The sequence below is a fragment of the Dermochelys coriacea genome, chromosome 9 (assembly GCF_009764565.3).
Source record: "Dermochelys coriacea isolate rDerCor1 chromosome 9, rDerCor1.pri.v4, whole genome shotgun sequence".
NCBI lineage: Eukaryota > Metazoa > Chordata > Testudines > Dermochelyidae > Dermochelys > Dermochelys coriacea.
Window position 1 is genome coordinate 16270337 of NC_050076.1, and position 13689 is coordinate 16284025.

Consider the following 13689-nt stretch of genomic DNA (forward strand, 5'->3'; position numbering starts at 1 on the left):
TGACACAGGATTAAGGCAGGCCTCTCTGGAGAGACCTGTCCCATATCATTCATCAAAACACACGCCGACCAAACAACTAGAATGCAGGAACCTGTTCAGAGTTCCCCAGCTGAGCCTAGTCTTACAGGAAAATAGCATTGAAAGGGAGAAAGCAAATATATAATTGACTGGAAAAACACTAAGTTAGAAGGGACATCAATAAAATATGCCTTACACCACTGAGGGCTACCACAAAGTACAATACTAATTTTAGCAAAAGAAAAATCCTGAAAGTTTGATGCTCTGTTTAAAGAGGGATTGATGGAAAATCTAGAAACCTGCAGACGTTTGGTTTGAATTCAGCAGTGGAGGAGATGACAGAAAACCTAACTGGATACAGAACAAGGGAATACCTATGAAATTATTTTCTAATTAAAGGAGGGTCATCTTGGGCTCACATAAGAATGAGATCATGTCTAACAAACTCGTGGGATGCTTTGAAGAAGAAATGAAATAGAGTTAACTGGAAGATGAACTCCTGGAACAATTTTTTTATAATGCTGCATAGAATCTGCAAGTTCACTAGGATGGTATTGGCTGTGAGCCTTTTGGAGTGTGTAATGCAATAGCTTGGATATCAAAAACAGAAGGCACCTGTGAATAGCTACATGTCAGTAAGGAGAAAGGTAACTAGGTAGGTGCCACAAGGTTCAGCATGTAACGCTGATTTTGTTCATTTTATATATCAGTGACCTAGAAAAAGGAACATGAAGCAAAGTGATAAATTCTACCAATCAATTCTACAAAGCAATGAGTTGGAGGGGAGTAGTGTGGGGGTCAATACAAAAAGGAAAGGGAATACCATTCAGAATGACTTAACCGTAGGAGCAGAAGCAGATTTGTGGCTTAGGCAGCTCAGTGTAGACACATATAAAGTAATCCAGAAAAAAGGGGAAAAAACCCAATCTGGATAGCACTCCATATTGCTTTGCATAATCTTCTGTGTATTGTAGTTTGTAAGACAGCGTTACCTGGCGTATAGATTAAAAGCGTACCATCCTTCCCTGACTGTACCAAGTCTCATGAGTGAATGGTGGGCTTTGGTTGAGTGTTGGGAATGGAATATAATACTTCTCTAACATAAGCCACTGGTATGAATCTGCCCAAGATGGTAATGGCTGATCTGATATATATTGGTGGGGCTATATGGAAGTTGGCATGGGACAATCCTTTTTATGAAGATAATTACCACAGGATCCCCTGCAAGCCAGTCTCAGAGGACAGGCCAAAGGCTGACTGGGAGTGAAGACTGAACTACCCAGTTACTTTTTAGAGATTGCCTTCGTGGCAGGTGTAAGGCATATTGCCAGTGCAACGTGGGGAAGCTTGTGTCCCGCTGCCTATACCCTACCTCTCTGTAGACAACTTGTGTTTTCAATCTGCCCCTTTCACAAGCAATACATACTTTTTAAGCAGGTGTGTTTTATATCTGTTTCAGGAATGTAATACTTCAAGAAGCTGCTTTTGCACATACCCTAACCTCTGATGCTCTGGCATGTATTTATGCACCCTGTCGAAAATCAGTGACTGCTCTAGCAAATCCCTTGTTTTGATAGATAACAATGGGCATCTTCTATCAGATCACGATCAAACTGTTGTTAGGGTGGTTGAGAATATGGGTGTGGATGCCAGCGAGGGGCTTAAACTGGTGTGGTGCTAAATTCCGTTAATGCACATCAAGCTCTTGGGAGAGAGAGGGAGGGAGGGAGGGAGGTGGGGCAGGTGAAGGTGCTCAGCACCTCACAGGGCGTGGTACAAGTCTGTGGTATGTTTTTATGTCCTATATATTGATGGACTTCTACTTCTGTCGGGAGGGAAGGAAGTGATAGTTTTGGCAGTTCTGCTGGAGAACATCCCTAACCAGGTTCTCCACAAGGCTTAACTCTGAAGAGGTTCTCTTCCCCTTAAAAATTCACATTCAGCTTCTTAAAACAAAGAAAAAAAATCTCACTCTTTAGGTACTGTGTGCATTTGGTTCCACCAGAAATCAACGGGAGAGAAATGTTGAGCACCTCGCAGTAGGCACTAGGAATTATTGTGCAACAGACATTTGTTTTTGTTTTTTTTAAATATCTATAATAATTGAATTGAAATCAAAAGGAGAAAACATTTTAAACAAGTAAATAAGGGAGGTGATGTAGACGGGTGGATTGAATTAAATCAAAGTGACTTAAATCCAGTGATTTAAATCACCAAGTGAAAAGCCTCAATTTAAATCAATTTTGATCAACTTTTCCATTTGTACTTCAGTTATTTTCTAAAGAAAGGTGCATTCTCATTTGTTAATATAACCATTAAAACATGTTGATTTACAACTAAATAGAACCTTTACACTAGACTTGGCATATCTTTTTTCTATCTAGGAGGGTACTATAGCGTTATACATTTAAGACATTACATAGCTTAATGTTTTCAGATACATATTAACTGTAAAAAGAAAAGGAGTACTTGTGGCACCTTAGAGACTAACAAATTTGTTAGTCTCTAAGGTGCCACAAGTACTCCTTTTCTTTTTGCGAATACAGACTAACACGGCTGCTACTCTGAAACCTGTGATATTAACTGTACATTTTAGTATGTTAGAAAATGGTGAATGATGTATTGCTTATTTACTAGATAATTATATTTTTCCTCATGATTTGTGTCAAGCTGCATTAGGATGGTAACTATTTAATCTAGTTAAACACACAGAAATGGCATATAAAATTTATTTTTGATAAACAAAACAAGCCCTTAATATAGTACCTGACTTATTGTGCCACGTTTTATAAAGCTTGGTGTCAAAGTTTAAATGCTTTCCCCCTGATTCTTTCTTTGTATCGAAAAGTAACCTTTAATTCACATTTTGATAGAGGCTCATGGATTCAGCATACTTAATTTGTATTTAAATGTTTTAACAGATTATAAGAAGTTTAGACCTTAACATATTTGTATTAAATACAGATTTCATTTTAAACAGACTTTAAAAAAACTTATTATAATTAACAAAATCAAAAAATCCAATTTAAATAATCTATTTTAAAAAATCAGATTTTTATCTCCCCTATGATGTAGTATTCTGTACAAAAGACAGCATTTTTTGATGCATGAAGCAGGCCTGGATAGGAGAAAAAGTTGAAATTAGAGGCCTCAGGAACCCCCAGTCAGTCTGGTGGATTGCGCTCCCGCAAAATTGTTTGATATTCCAGCTTGAGCAGAACTAGCAAATCTCCTTATGCCGAGATAGGAGGTTGGCCATAATGCTACTCTTCATTCTCCATCCTGTTCTTGGCCTTGGCCTTGCAGAGACATTGCTGCTCCTCAGGGCTTTTAAAGTTCCGAGTCTGGTGACGAATTGGAAATCTCTTCTGTCAGCCTCAGTGTTTCACTGTCTGCTGCTCAGTCCTGTTGAGCAGAAGATATTTTGACTAATGGAGAAGCAGCCAGTGAGTCCAAAAAAAAAAAAAAATCCTGTTACTTCCAACACAGTCGGAAAGCAGGCCGTCTAAGTGGTATGGTGCTGTAACTCAGACCCAGCCCCTCTCTAGATGCCAAGCACACATAACAAGACAACCATTCCAGTGATGGGTTTGGCAACATCTCACTGTCCTGCTGGTTTTTTTGTGGCTTTTGATGGAATCAGGGGCAGACTAGGTCACAGGCAGGATGTTATGCTACAAGGCCAGGTTGCAACTGACTTGCTTCTCTCTCTCTCTGCCATTTCCCATCTTCGACCGCTTTACAGACTGGTGTAATTCCCATACCAACCATCCCCTTTTCTAGTATGGCCACCCACTTTCAGTGACTCAGTGTTAAGTGTCTGTGGGTGGTCCACTGTGACTGTAGGTCTTTCACTGCTGGGCCCATATACCTGCATCTCTGCTGCCAGCACTTCAGCCTTCAGAGAAGTATTTTTCTTCTCTTATTTCTTATTCTTATCTAGGATGGCCTCAATCTCTTCATTCCTCTCCATTAAGAGTTTTAGTTCTTGTTAATTTTTTTGAAAAATCCCCCCAAAAATTGGAGCTCAAAAATATGGGAATAATCTTGGGTTTACTTTATTTTAGGAAGGTTTACCGAATATTTTGTAGATATGGTGAAAATTGGCCACTTCTAAGACTTTTTCATATTTCTTACGTAAGACTGACTACACTTCAAATCATATACCAGCTACATTAAAAATATACATACTTTATAATGCAAAAGGCATATTTTGCCTACCTGGACATGCACTTGTGTTTTACCACCAGAGAGGGTGATTCAGGTGTGTATTAAGTAACACATGTGATGATTATGCTGAGCTCCCTAAAACTCCCAGAAGGGTCATTTGTATAAATCAGAAACCTGTGGTACAGTTTGGTAGCCCTTTTCTTTAGGCGAAAGCTAGCACGAGCATACCAGGCATATTACAGGTCAGGTTTGAAGATCATTTGCAGAGATCCGTCCAGAAACTTGCAAAGTGAATATTTGTTTATTTAAGTAGGGCCCTGCCAAATTCACAGCCATGAAAAACACATCACGGACTCTGAAATCTGGTCTCCCCCTGAGAAATCTTGTCTGATGTGCTTTTACACTATACTATACAGATTTCATGGGGGAGACCAGTTTCTCAAATTGGAGGTCCTGACCCAAAAGGGAGTTGCAGGGGGTTACAAGTTATTTTAGGGGGGCGTGGTATTGCCACCCTTACTTCTGCGCTGCAGCCTTCAGAGCTGGGGGGCTGGAGAGTGGCGGCTGCTGACTGAGGGCCCAGATCTGCAGGCAGCAGCACAGAAATAAAGGTGGCAATTCCGTGCCATGCCATTCTTTCTTCTGCTCTGCTGCTGGCAGCTGCTCTCCCTTCAGAGCTGGGCTCCCGGCCAGCAGCCACTGTTCTCCAGCTGCCCAGCTCTGATGGCAGCACTTCCGCCAGCAGCAGTGCAGAAGTAAGGGTAGCTGTATTGCGAACCTCCCCCCCACCCCTGACCACCAATAGCCTTGTGGACCCGCCCCCGCATAACTCCTTTTTGGGTCAGGGTCCCTACAATTACAACAGTGTGAAATTTCAGATTTAAATAGCTGAAATCATTAAATTTATGATTTGTAAAATCCTATGACAATGAAATAGATCAAAATTGACCTCGAATTTGGTAGGGCCCTAGCTATAAGACTACTGTTGACCCAAATGAGAGTCAGTTCTAAGTGCTTGTTTAAAGGCTGCAGGATCGCACCCTTAATAAGGGGAGCTGGGCAGGAATATTCCATCAGAATGGCTTTTCCAATGGAAAAATGCCCTTTGTGCAAAACTTTTCCACAGGAAAATTTAATTTGTCAAAAAAAATCTTGACTTTTTTTTTTCCCCATTGGGAAAATGGAAACTGCAGCTGCCCACCTCGAAGGCTCTGCTGTAGGCAGAGAATGAAATTGGTGGAGTCTTCCAGGTGGGGAGCTGAAACTTTCTGTTTTGGCTCTCTCAGAAGGGAATTGTTATGGAAACCCCTTCCTGTGGAAAGTTTCACATTTTTGACTTTGTTCTAATTTCTTTTTCAAAACACGAGATGGCCGTTTTCTGGCCTGTTCGACACATTAGGCAGCCCAATAAATCACAGGGTTTCAAAGGCTCCCATTCTTCCTCATAAAAATGTCTCTTCTAATCCCTGCAATGTGATATAAGGCCAAGCATTTGCTCTTCTTGGGAACTGAATAGCTGCCCTTTGCAAGAGCGCCTAATTGGCAGCAGTTGTAGAGGTGACTATGCCTTTTGTCATCCAGTGAGAGGAACACTGCTAAGCAATGACTTGAGAGCACAAAAATGAAGCATTTCCGTTCTAATTATTATTTGACAGATTATTCTCCCCACTTTCTGAAAGCTCTTGATGATCACTAGCATGCCCTCTCTGGTGAAATAAGGTATGAAACATTTGACACCATTCTGTCCCTATTGCTCATCACCGCTAAGGAGCTGGTTTGCTAATACAAAGGTGTTGCTGACCTTTCAGATTTTTAAGCAGATCTCACTTTCAAGGAAAGAGGAAAAGCAAGAGGTTTCCATAAAAGAAATGCCTGGAAAGTGAATGTTCAGAAATCTGCCACAGTGTCTGGGAGTAACATGCTGAGCAGATCCAGGATTGCTTAGTAAACACTGACATCTGCTCAAGTTATCTTATGTAGTAACACAGTCTCGTCTTTCTGCCATCCACCCTTTACTCTGAAGGCTGTGCCGAAGAGTAGCCTTTAACATGGGTAGCTAATGTGTCCAGGAACTTGTGTCTGTGTGTGTGTGTGTCTGTGTGTGTGTGTGTGTGTGTGTGTGTGTGTGTGTGAGAGAGAGAGAGAGAGAGAGACACACACACACACACACACACACACACATACATATATGTATAAGAGGGATTTATTCAACTTCCCTTTTCTGTCATGGACAGGATTGCCACCTGTTTGTATTGTGTTGCTCTGTGATGAAGTACTACTTTCTTTGCATCACACTAGGACAGGGGTCGGCAACCTTTCAGAAGTGGTGCACCGAGTCTTCATTTATTCACTCTAATTTAAGGTTTCATGTGCCAGTAATACATTTTAACGTTTTTTAGAAGGTCTCGCTCTATAAGTCTATATATTATATAACTAAACTATTGTTGTATGTAAAGTAAACAAGGTTTTCAAAAAGTTTAAGAAGCTTCATTTAAAATTAAATTAAAATGCTGATCTTATGCCGCCGGCCCGCTCAGCCCACTGCCAGCCTGGGGTTCCGTTCACCTAGGCCGGCAGCAGGCTGAGCGGGGCCTGCAGCCGGGACCCTGGCTGGCAAGGGGCTGGCAGCCAGAACCCCAGACTGGCAGCGGGCTGAGCGGGGCCCATTGCCACTCAGCCCGCTGCTGGTCTGGGGTTTAGTCCACCGGCTCCTGCCAGCCAGGGTTCCGGCTGCCAGCCCCGCTCAGCCTGCTGCTGGTCTGGGATCCCAGCTCTGCCCACATAGAGTTAGGTACCTACCTTCTCCCTGGTTCTAGCCCATTCTCTTCCCCTCTCTGCACTGAGCTGAGGGTGGGAGTGTACTGAGCACAGGGTTCGGGGTGAAGGAGCAGGCTGGGGTTGGGGTGTAGGGTCTGGCCAGGAGATAGAATGAGGGAGGGGGCTCAGGGTTGTGGTTTGGGTGTGGAGTGCTTACCTGGGCAGCTCCCATTTGGTGCGAGGGGTGCAGGTGGGAATGTGGGGGGTGCAAGAGTCAGGACACGGGGTGTGATGGGGCTGGGTATGTGGGGGGGGTGCAGAAGTCAGGGCTGGGGGCATGTGAGGGGGTGCAGGAGTCGGGGCAGAGTGCTGGAGTGTGTGTGGGGGGGTGTAAGGGTCAGGGCAGAGGGGTGGGGTCGTGGGGGTGCTCCCAGCCCCCTGCCCAGAGAGGCTTACGGCTGGGGGCTGGAGAGGATATGCCCTAATTCCATCCCACAGCCCCGTCCCCACGGCCCCGTCCCCACCTCTTCTCCGCCTCCTCCCCAGAGCAGCGAGCGTGCTGCAGCTCAGCTTCTCCCCCTCCCTCGCAAGGGCCATCAGCTGATCGGTGGCAGGGAGGGAGAGGAAGAGGGGCAGGAACCCAGCACGCTTGGGGAAGAGATGGGGGCGGGGGGGGGGAGTTGCCTGCTCTGCAGAAGCAGGTGTGGGGGTTGCGAGAAGAGCGGGTGGGGTAGGCAGGATTTTTAATGGCATTCTGCCATCTGCTGGCGTCCCGGCCTGGGTTTGGCAGCGGGCTGAGCGGGGCCGGCTCCTGGGACCCGGCAGGCAGCAGTGTGCCATTAAAAATCGGCTCGTGTGCCGTCTTTGGTACGCATGCCATAGGTTGCGGACCCCTGCGCTAGGACACGATGATATCGCATTGTAATGTAAGTTTACATCCTCATTATGGGGTAGATTATGAACCACTTACTCAATGCGGCTAAATAATCAATACTCATGTGAGTAGCTTTCCCACAAGTTTTGAATGAGGGAATCCTAATCTGGCCCTATGCAATGATAGCTCATCATGTCATCGATACACCCCAGAAATGTGCATCCTTTTGTCCGAAGACATAGGACGTTCCCTCAGGGGACTTGTGAGAGTACTATGAAGATCCTCAGGCAGCTGAGCGCTTGGTCAGATCCTCTGGATTGCCCAGACGGGAGGACTGATGTTGCTCTGATGGTTTTGCTATTGATTTCTATCAATACAGGATCAGGATCCTTGGATATTTTTTTCCCATGACCCTTTACGTTAGTTTTTCTTTGTCCCTCTTCATCATGGATCTTTAGAAAGGCATCGAAGACCTAGTTACCCCAGTTCCCTGCGGCACCTGTCAAGGCTGCATCAGGTGCTGTTTGTTGGGTGTGGGGCATTGAATGAACAGCACTCCTCAAATCTCCCCCTGGAGTCTGAATGTGTCAACTCCATGACTCGTTTACAGTCTTCAGTCCTGAGGTCACTGCCAAATTTGGGTCTCTTGTGTGGCTGCCAAGAGCTGTCTGTGTAATATTTCTAGATAAGTGCGATGTGCTGTGCCAGTGCAGATAGTGTCTAACATACATTTTAAAATAACAGTTTCTAGTTCAGCTAACCATTTTGGGTGGACTGTAGAGGCTGCCTAAATAGGTACTGAAAAATAAAATTAATGGCTCAAATTCATCCTGGGTGTAACTCCATTAACTTCAGTAACACCATGGATGGATTCAGGGGGGTTCTCAACAAATTTTTTGGTGGCCTCAGAGTGCGGCCCCCAATTCTTGCCCATGGCCGCTCTGACAAACCCGTCTCTGTCCCTGCCCCACACTGCCCTTCAGCGAGGGCCTTCCCTGGGGAAGTCGGGAACTCACTGGCTGCCCACTGAATCCCAGGCTCCCTGAACCCCAGCTGGGCGGGAGCAGGGAAGCTACCCAGGGGAGTGCCTCAGTGACTGAATGCTATAGCCACCTTGACTGACAAGAGCCGCCTCCGACACTGTGCACACCAGCCCCATGTATCTCCAGAGGCACTGCCTGGTCCCCCCCCCCCGCCCCCCGAGGAGGCTGCGTGGCTCAGGGCGCCGATCCCTGCTGGCAGCACCAGCTCAAACACCAAGGCAGTGAGGGTCCGCTGCTTTGCCCCCCACCCAATCTCCATCTATGCTTTGGAGGCTGTTGTGGCACCAAAAATATCCGCTGGTGGCGTCATTGGAGAAAAATTGGATTAGACTGTGCCTTTGTATAGCTGTATCACTAAGTATGCCTACACGCCAAGCCTTCTGCCCTGGGTAGATGGACTGGCACTACAGGGGCTCACACTAACACACTAAAATAGCAGTGTGGACATTGCTACATCAGCAGAGGCTCAGACTGAGTTCAGATACACCTTACCCCCTGGGACTGAGCTCAAGTGGCATGTGCTTGTGCGCACGTTCTCTCTCTCTCTCTCTCTCTCTCTCTCTCCCTGTCTAATATTCGGATCCTGCTTCTGTATTGACAATGCCTCCCAACTTAGTATCATTAGCAAATTTCATGAGCTACTATTTTTTTGTGACAAGGTCAATAATCAAAATATTAAATAAGATCAGTTCCAAGACCCATCTTTGAGAAACCCATCTTCCCTCCAGTCTGATAGTTCCCCTTTCAGCACAGGACATTGCCTCCCCTCTAGCCCATTCCTTAGCCACCTTACAATTCTTGTACTAACGCCCATCTTCCCTAATTTAACAAATTTCCCATGGGGTACCCTGTTGAATGCTTAACTGAAGTGCAAGTCTATAAGATCTACTGCACTTCCCTTATCTTAAAAAATCAGTTATTTTCTCAAAGAAGAATATCAGGTTAGTCTGCCATGATCACAGTATTTTGTGTGTGTGTGTGTGTGTGAGAGAGAGAGAGAGAGAGAGGAAAAAATGCAAGCACATATGCGGGCACTGGGAAAGAGTATAAACAAACAGACCTCAGGAATTCCTACTTCCCTTTGTGTCTAACATGAAAGAACGTGCTCTCCTGGCTCTTGGAGTCTCCAGATTCCAGGATAGGGGACAATGGAGTGGACTTGAATGGAAAAAAAGATAGCACTATCATGGAAGTTGGGGGTAAGGGTGAGAAAGGGAAAAGTTGACCAAATAAAAATTAGAAATTATTTTTTTCAATCATTTTAGTGAAGATTCAGCCAGACTTACTGACACAAGACCAATCCAGTGTGACTATGAGCTAAAATGAAGGTTACCCAAAATCCTCCTTATTTTGCATATAAAGTGGGCATTTCTAAGCTGTTGTCAGTCCTATACATATGTTTATTTCTACAAATGTGCATTTGACACAGGATCCTAGTACCCATTTTGGGGATCACTCTGTATAATGGAGGTTATATGAGTGAGCACAATTGAAAGAAAAACTCAACGAAGGCGGTTTTAAATTCTGAAATAACATTAGCACTCATATACATTCTCTCCTCTCTTTCCCCGCCCTACCCCATTTGCGGTGTAAGATTTATGCCCAGGGGGCCTCTTCAGAGAGTGCCTATAACTGAAATGTATTTTCTTAACCCTTGAAGCTAAAAACCATTAAGAAAAGCAAGTGATTCTAATGACCAAACTTTTCGGAATCCCTTCCTTGAAGCTCCACTTATTCCTGTGACTCAAAATAGGTCGTATTGAAAAAATGAATTAGACATTGCTTCACATTTTATTGACTTTTAGTTTTTTTATTCATAGTAGCTTATAGTTAGCAAAGTATGTTGTCTTTTGAAGTATTGATTTAAATAAAATGGGGAAAACACTCTTCATTCTCTCTATTTAAAGTTTCCTAGTTCAGGAAATCAGAGATCGTGGATGTGCTGTCTTCTCTCTCTCTATTGGCACCAGCAGCGTTGGGGATTTTAGGTGAAACACAGGATCTGGATAATTCTGGTAAAATGACCAGCAATGAAATGATTACAGATGACAATTTAAACATCAACTATAGCTATGTCTACACTACCACAGAAAGTTGACCTACGCTACGCAACTGCAGCTATGTGAATAATGTAGCTGGAGTCGACGTACCTTAGATCGAGTTACCGCTGGGTCTACACCGCAGCGGGTCGATGGGAGAAACCTTACTCTTCTCGTCAGGGGTAGAGTACAGGGATCAACTGGAGAGCAATTCGCAGTTGATTTAGTGGGTCTTTACTACACCCACTAAATCGACTGCCGGTGGATGGATCTCAGAGCGTCGATACCTGCCATAGTGTAGACCTGTCCATGGTTAGGCTTCACATTTAATTCCCTATTTGAGATGAATGGCAGAGTTCACACCTCTCAGAGCTTGTTTCATGCTCTCAGCAGTCTTAAGATGAGGGCAGGGCATCAGTTACATTTGGTTGGTGGTTTTCCATAGTTTTCACAACCGTAAAGACTAAAACCAACATTTTTTAGAGACAGGTTAGCTTCTGGAGCAAAGGGGGTGAATTCTATGGATTTGTGAAATATACAGGGCCTCACTTATACTGTGGAAGAGAAAAATATGTACGTACCATAACAATCCATGGCCAGCTACTACTTTTCACTTATCAGATGGCACCCATGATCATTTGCAACTTGACAGCAGATGGTGAAGTATAATTCAGTCAGGTTACAAAATCCTTTCCACTGAAGCAGATTCTCCATTTTTTTTTACATTATTTAACATTAGCAATATAGTGTCTGTGACTCACTGTTAAGCAGTTTTTCAGTTCCTTCCAGCAGAGGACGGTGGTGTTGGGAAGGGTGGGGCACACGCAACTGTGTATGTATGAATGCATACATGAGCCAATACATTATAATGGGTATAATAATAATCTTGCATTTCCATTTCATCCAAATGGATCCAGAAGCGATCTATAAAACTTTGCTAACAGGTGTCTGTGTGTGTGAGATTTTTGACAACATTGGAAAGGCAGCCCTCTCAAAGGACCAGTTCCAAGCACTATTAAACAACCTATTCCACAATTTAACTCAAATTGCCTGATACATGTTATTTATTGTTTGAAATTAAAAACAAAATAACCTCTCCTCCCCGTCCCTCATTAGTTGCACTAAGGACGCTCCCAAATTTATACCTGCCCCATCCTAATAAGAATGCATGCACAGGGACAAAATCCCATCCTATTACTTGAACGATCCCAAAAGAAAACCAACCATCACAGCTAATCCTTCTGAGGTGAAAGTTAGAATGAACATGCAGCCCTGAAGGCAGATGGATGGTTCCTGGTTCTGTCTGGTGAAATCCAGAGGTGCTGTCCTCCTCTCCTGTAGAATGCTGTGTCATCAGCACTTAGATATTAAAATCTAATTTTTAGAGAGCTCTTCAGATGATCTTATGTGCCCCACTGGTGCATGGAGAAAGAAAAGAGGTGGAAGAGGGATGATCTCTCAGGCATGAAATCTAGGACTTAAAGTTAGTAAGGCTTTAAAAACCAAACTCAGCCTCGTCTTGTAGTTTGAATTGTACAATAATCATGTTCCAAATTAATAGACCACATTCATCCCTTGACATCAGTGATGGATTTGATCCATTATGTTTGAAACAATGAGCCTGTCAGTCTTCAAAAGCAAATTGGTACAGATGTCTATACAACAGCAGTGTCTTTTGAGGCTCTTCAGTTAAAGGTATTTAAATTGCAGACTGTTGTAAGGTGCTTGCTAGGAAGAATGGAAAGTACAGTATGATGAACAGTTCTCCTGGTTAAATTGCCAGTATTCAAGACGTGCAAGAAATCACAGACAATATCTGAGGTAGATTCAAAAGGCAAAGCCTGGCAAATGAATGCACAAGCAATGACAAAAATCCATTTGAAATGATTCTCTGCTTGATGACCAACTTTTTGAGTGATCAGTGCTGATTATGCTCATCATTTTTAATCTCTTATTTTTTAAAATGGTAAGAAGTCATTACCATGTTTAAAGGGTGAATGACTGAGAGCTGTAATGAACATAGGGGGTGTACTGATATCCTCTTGCGATGCTGCCTTCAATATGAAAAGAACCAGACTTAAGACGACGGTATTAGCATAATAATGTGGGGTGCGTTGGGTTTTTTAACTGAGATGGGGGGGTGTCATGGACAAAGGGTGCAGTTCAATACCCTAATGTGACCATTCAGTTATGATTTGCAACATTTTAAAAAAGTCTTTATAACACACTGGGAGAGTTTTGATGCTACAGAAATAATAAAAGATATAGAGCCAAAATTAAATGTGATATAAACTGAGGGTAGCTCCAGTGACTCATTACATGCACTTGTCTAGCATCTTGCATCTCTGTGCTTAAAACATGAAGAGTTAGGATGTGAAGCAAGTGCATGCCTCAGGTGGCTGAGCATCCGTCTAAAGATGAGCTCCTGGGAGGCTGATGAAAGAGAAGGCTTCCTCTTTTTACCCAACTTGCAGAGCACCATGGGCACTTCTTTGCAGTTGCTACTGCGTGCCACCTCCATCACAGAGAATGAGGAGATGAATCTTCACTGTCCTCAATCTCTAATCTTTTCCTTGTTAATTTTACACCTTTCCCTGGTGGGGGATGTGGAGCCATGCGCCAAATCCTGCTCCCTCTCTGCAAATAATAAGAGTCTGGGCCCAGGGTTATCCAGTAGAGGGGGAAGCAGTGCTTGGCTCCAGTTATTTAAGCTCACCGCATCCCTTTGAGGTCAGTGATTTTACAAAGAAGGGAACTGAAGTGATTTTACCTAGATTTTACAAAGAAG

General features: G+C 43.8%; 1 protein-coding gene across 31 annotated transcripts in view; it reads left to right on the forward strand.

Annotated features, from left to right (window-relative positions):
- Window positions 1-13689, forward strand: part of TNIK (TRAF2 and NCK interacting kinase) — a 308457-nt gene that overhangs the window by 79965 nt on the left and 214803 nt on the right. The window lies entirely within an intron of this gene.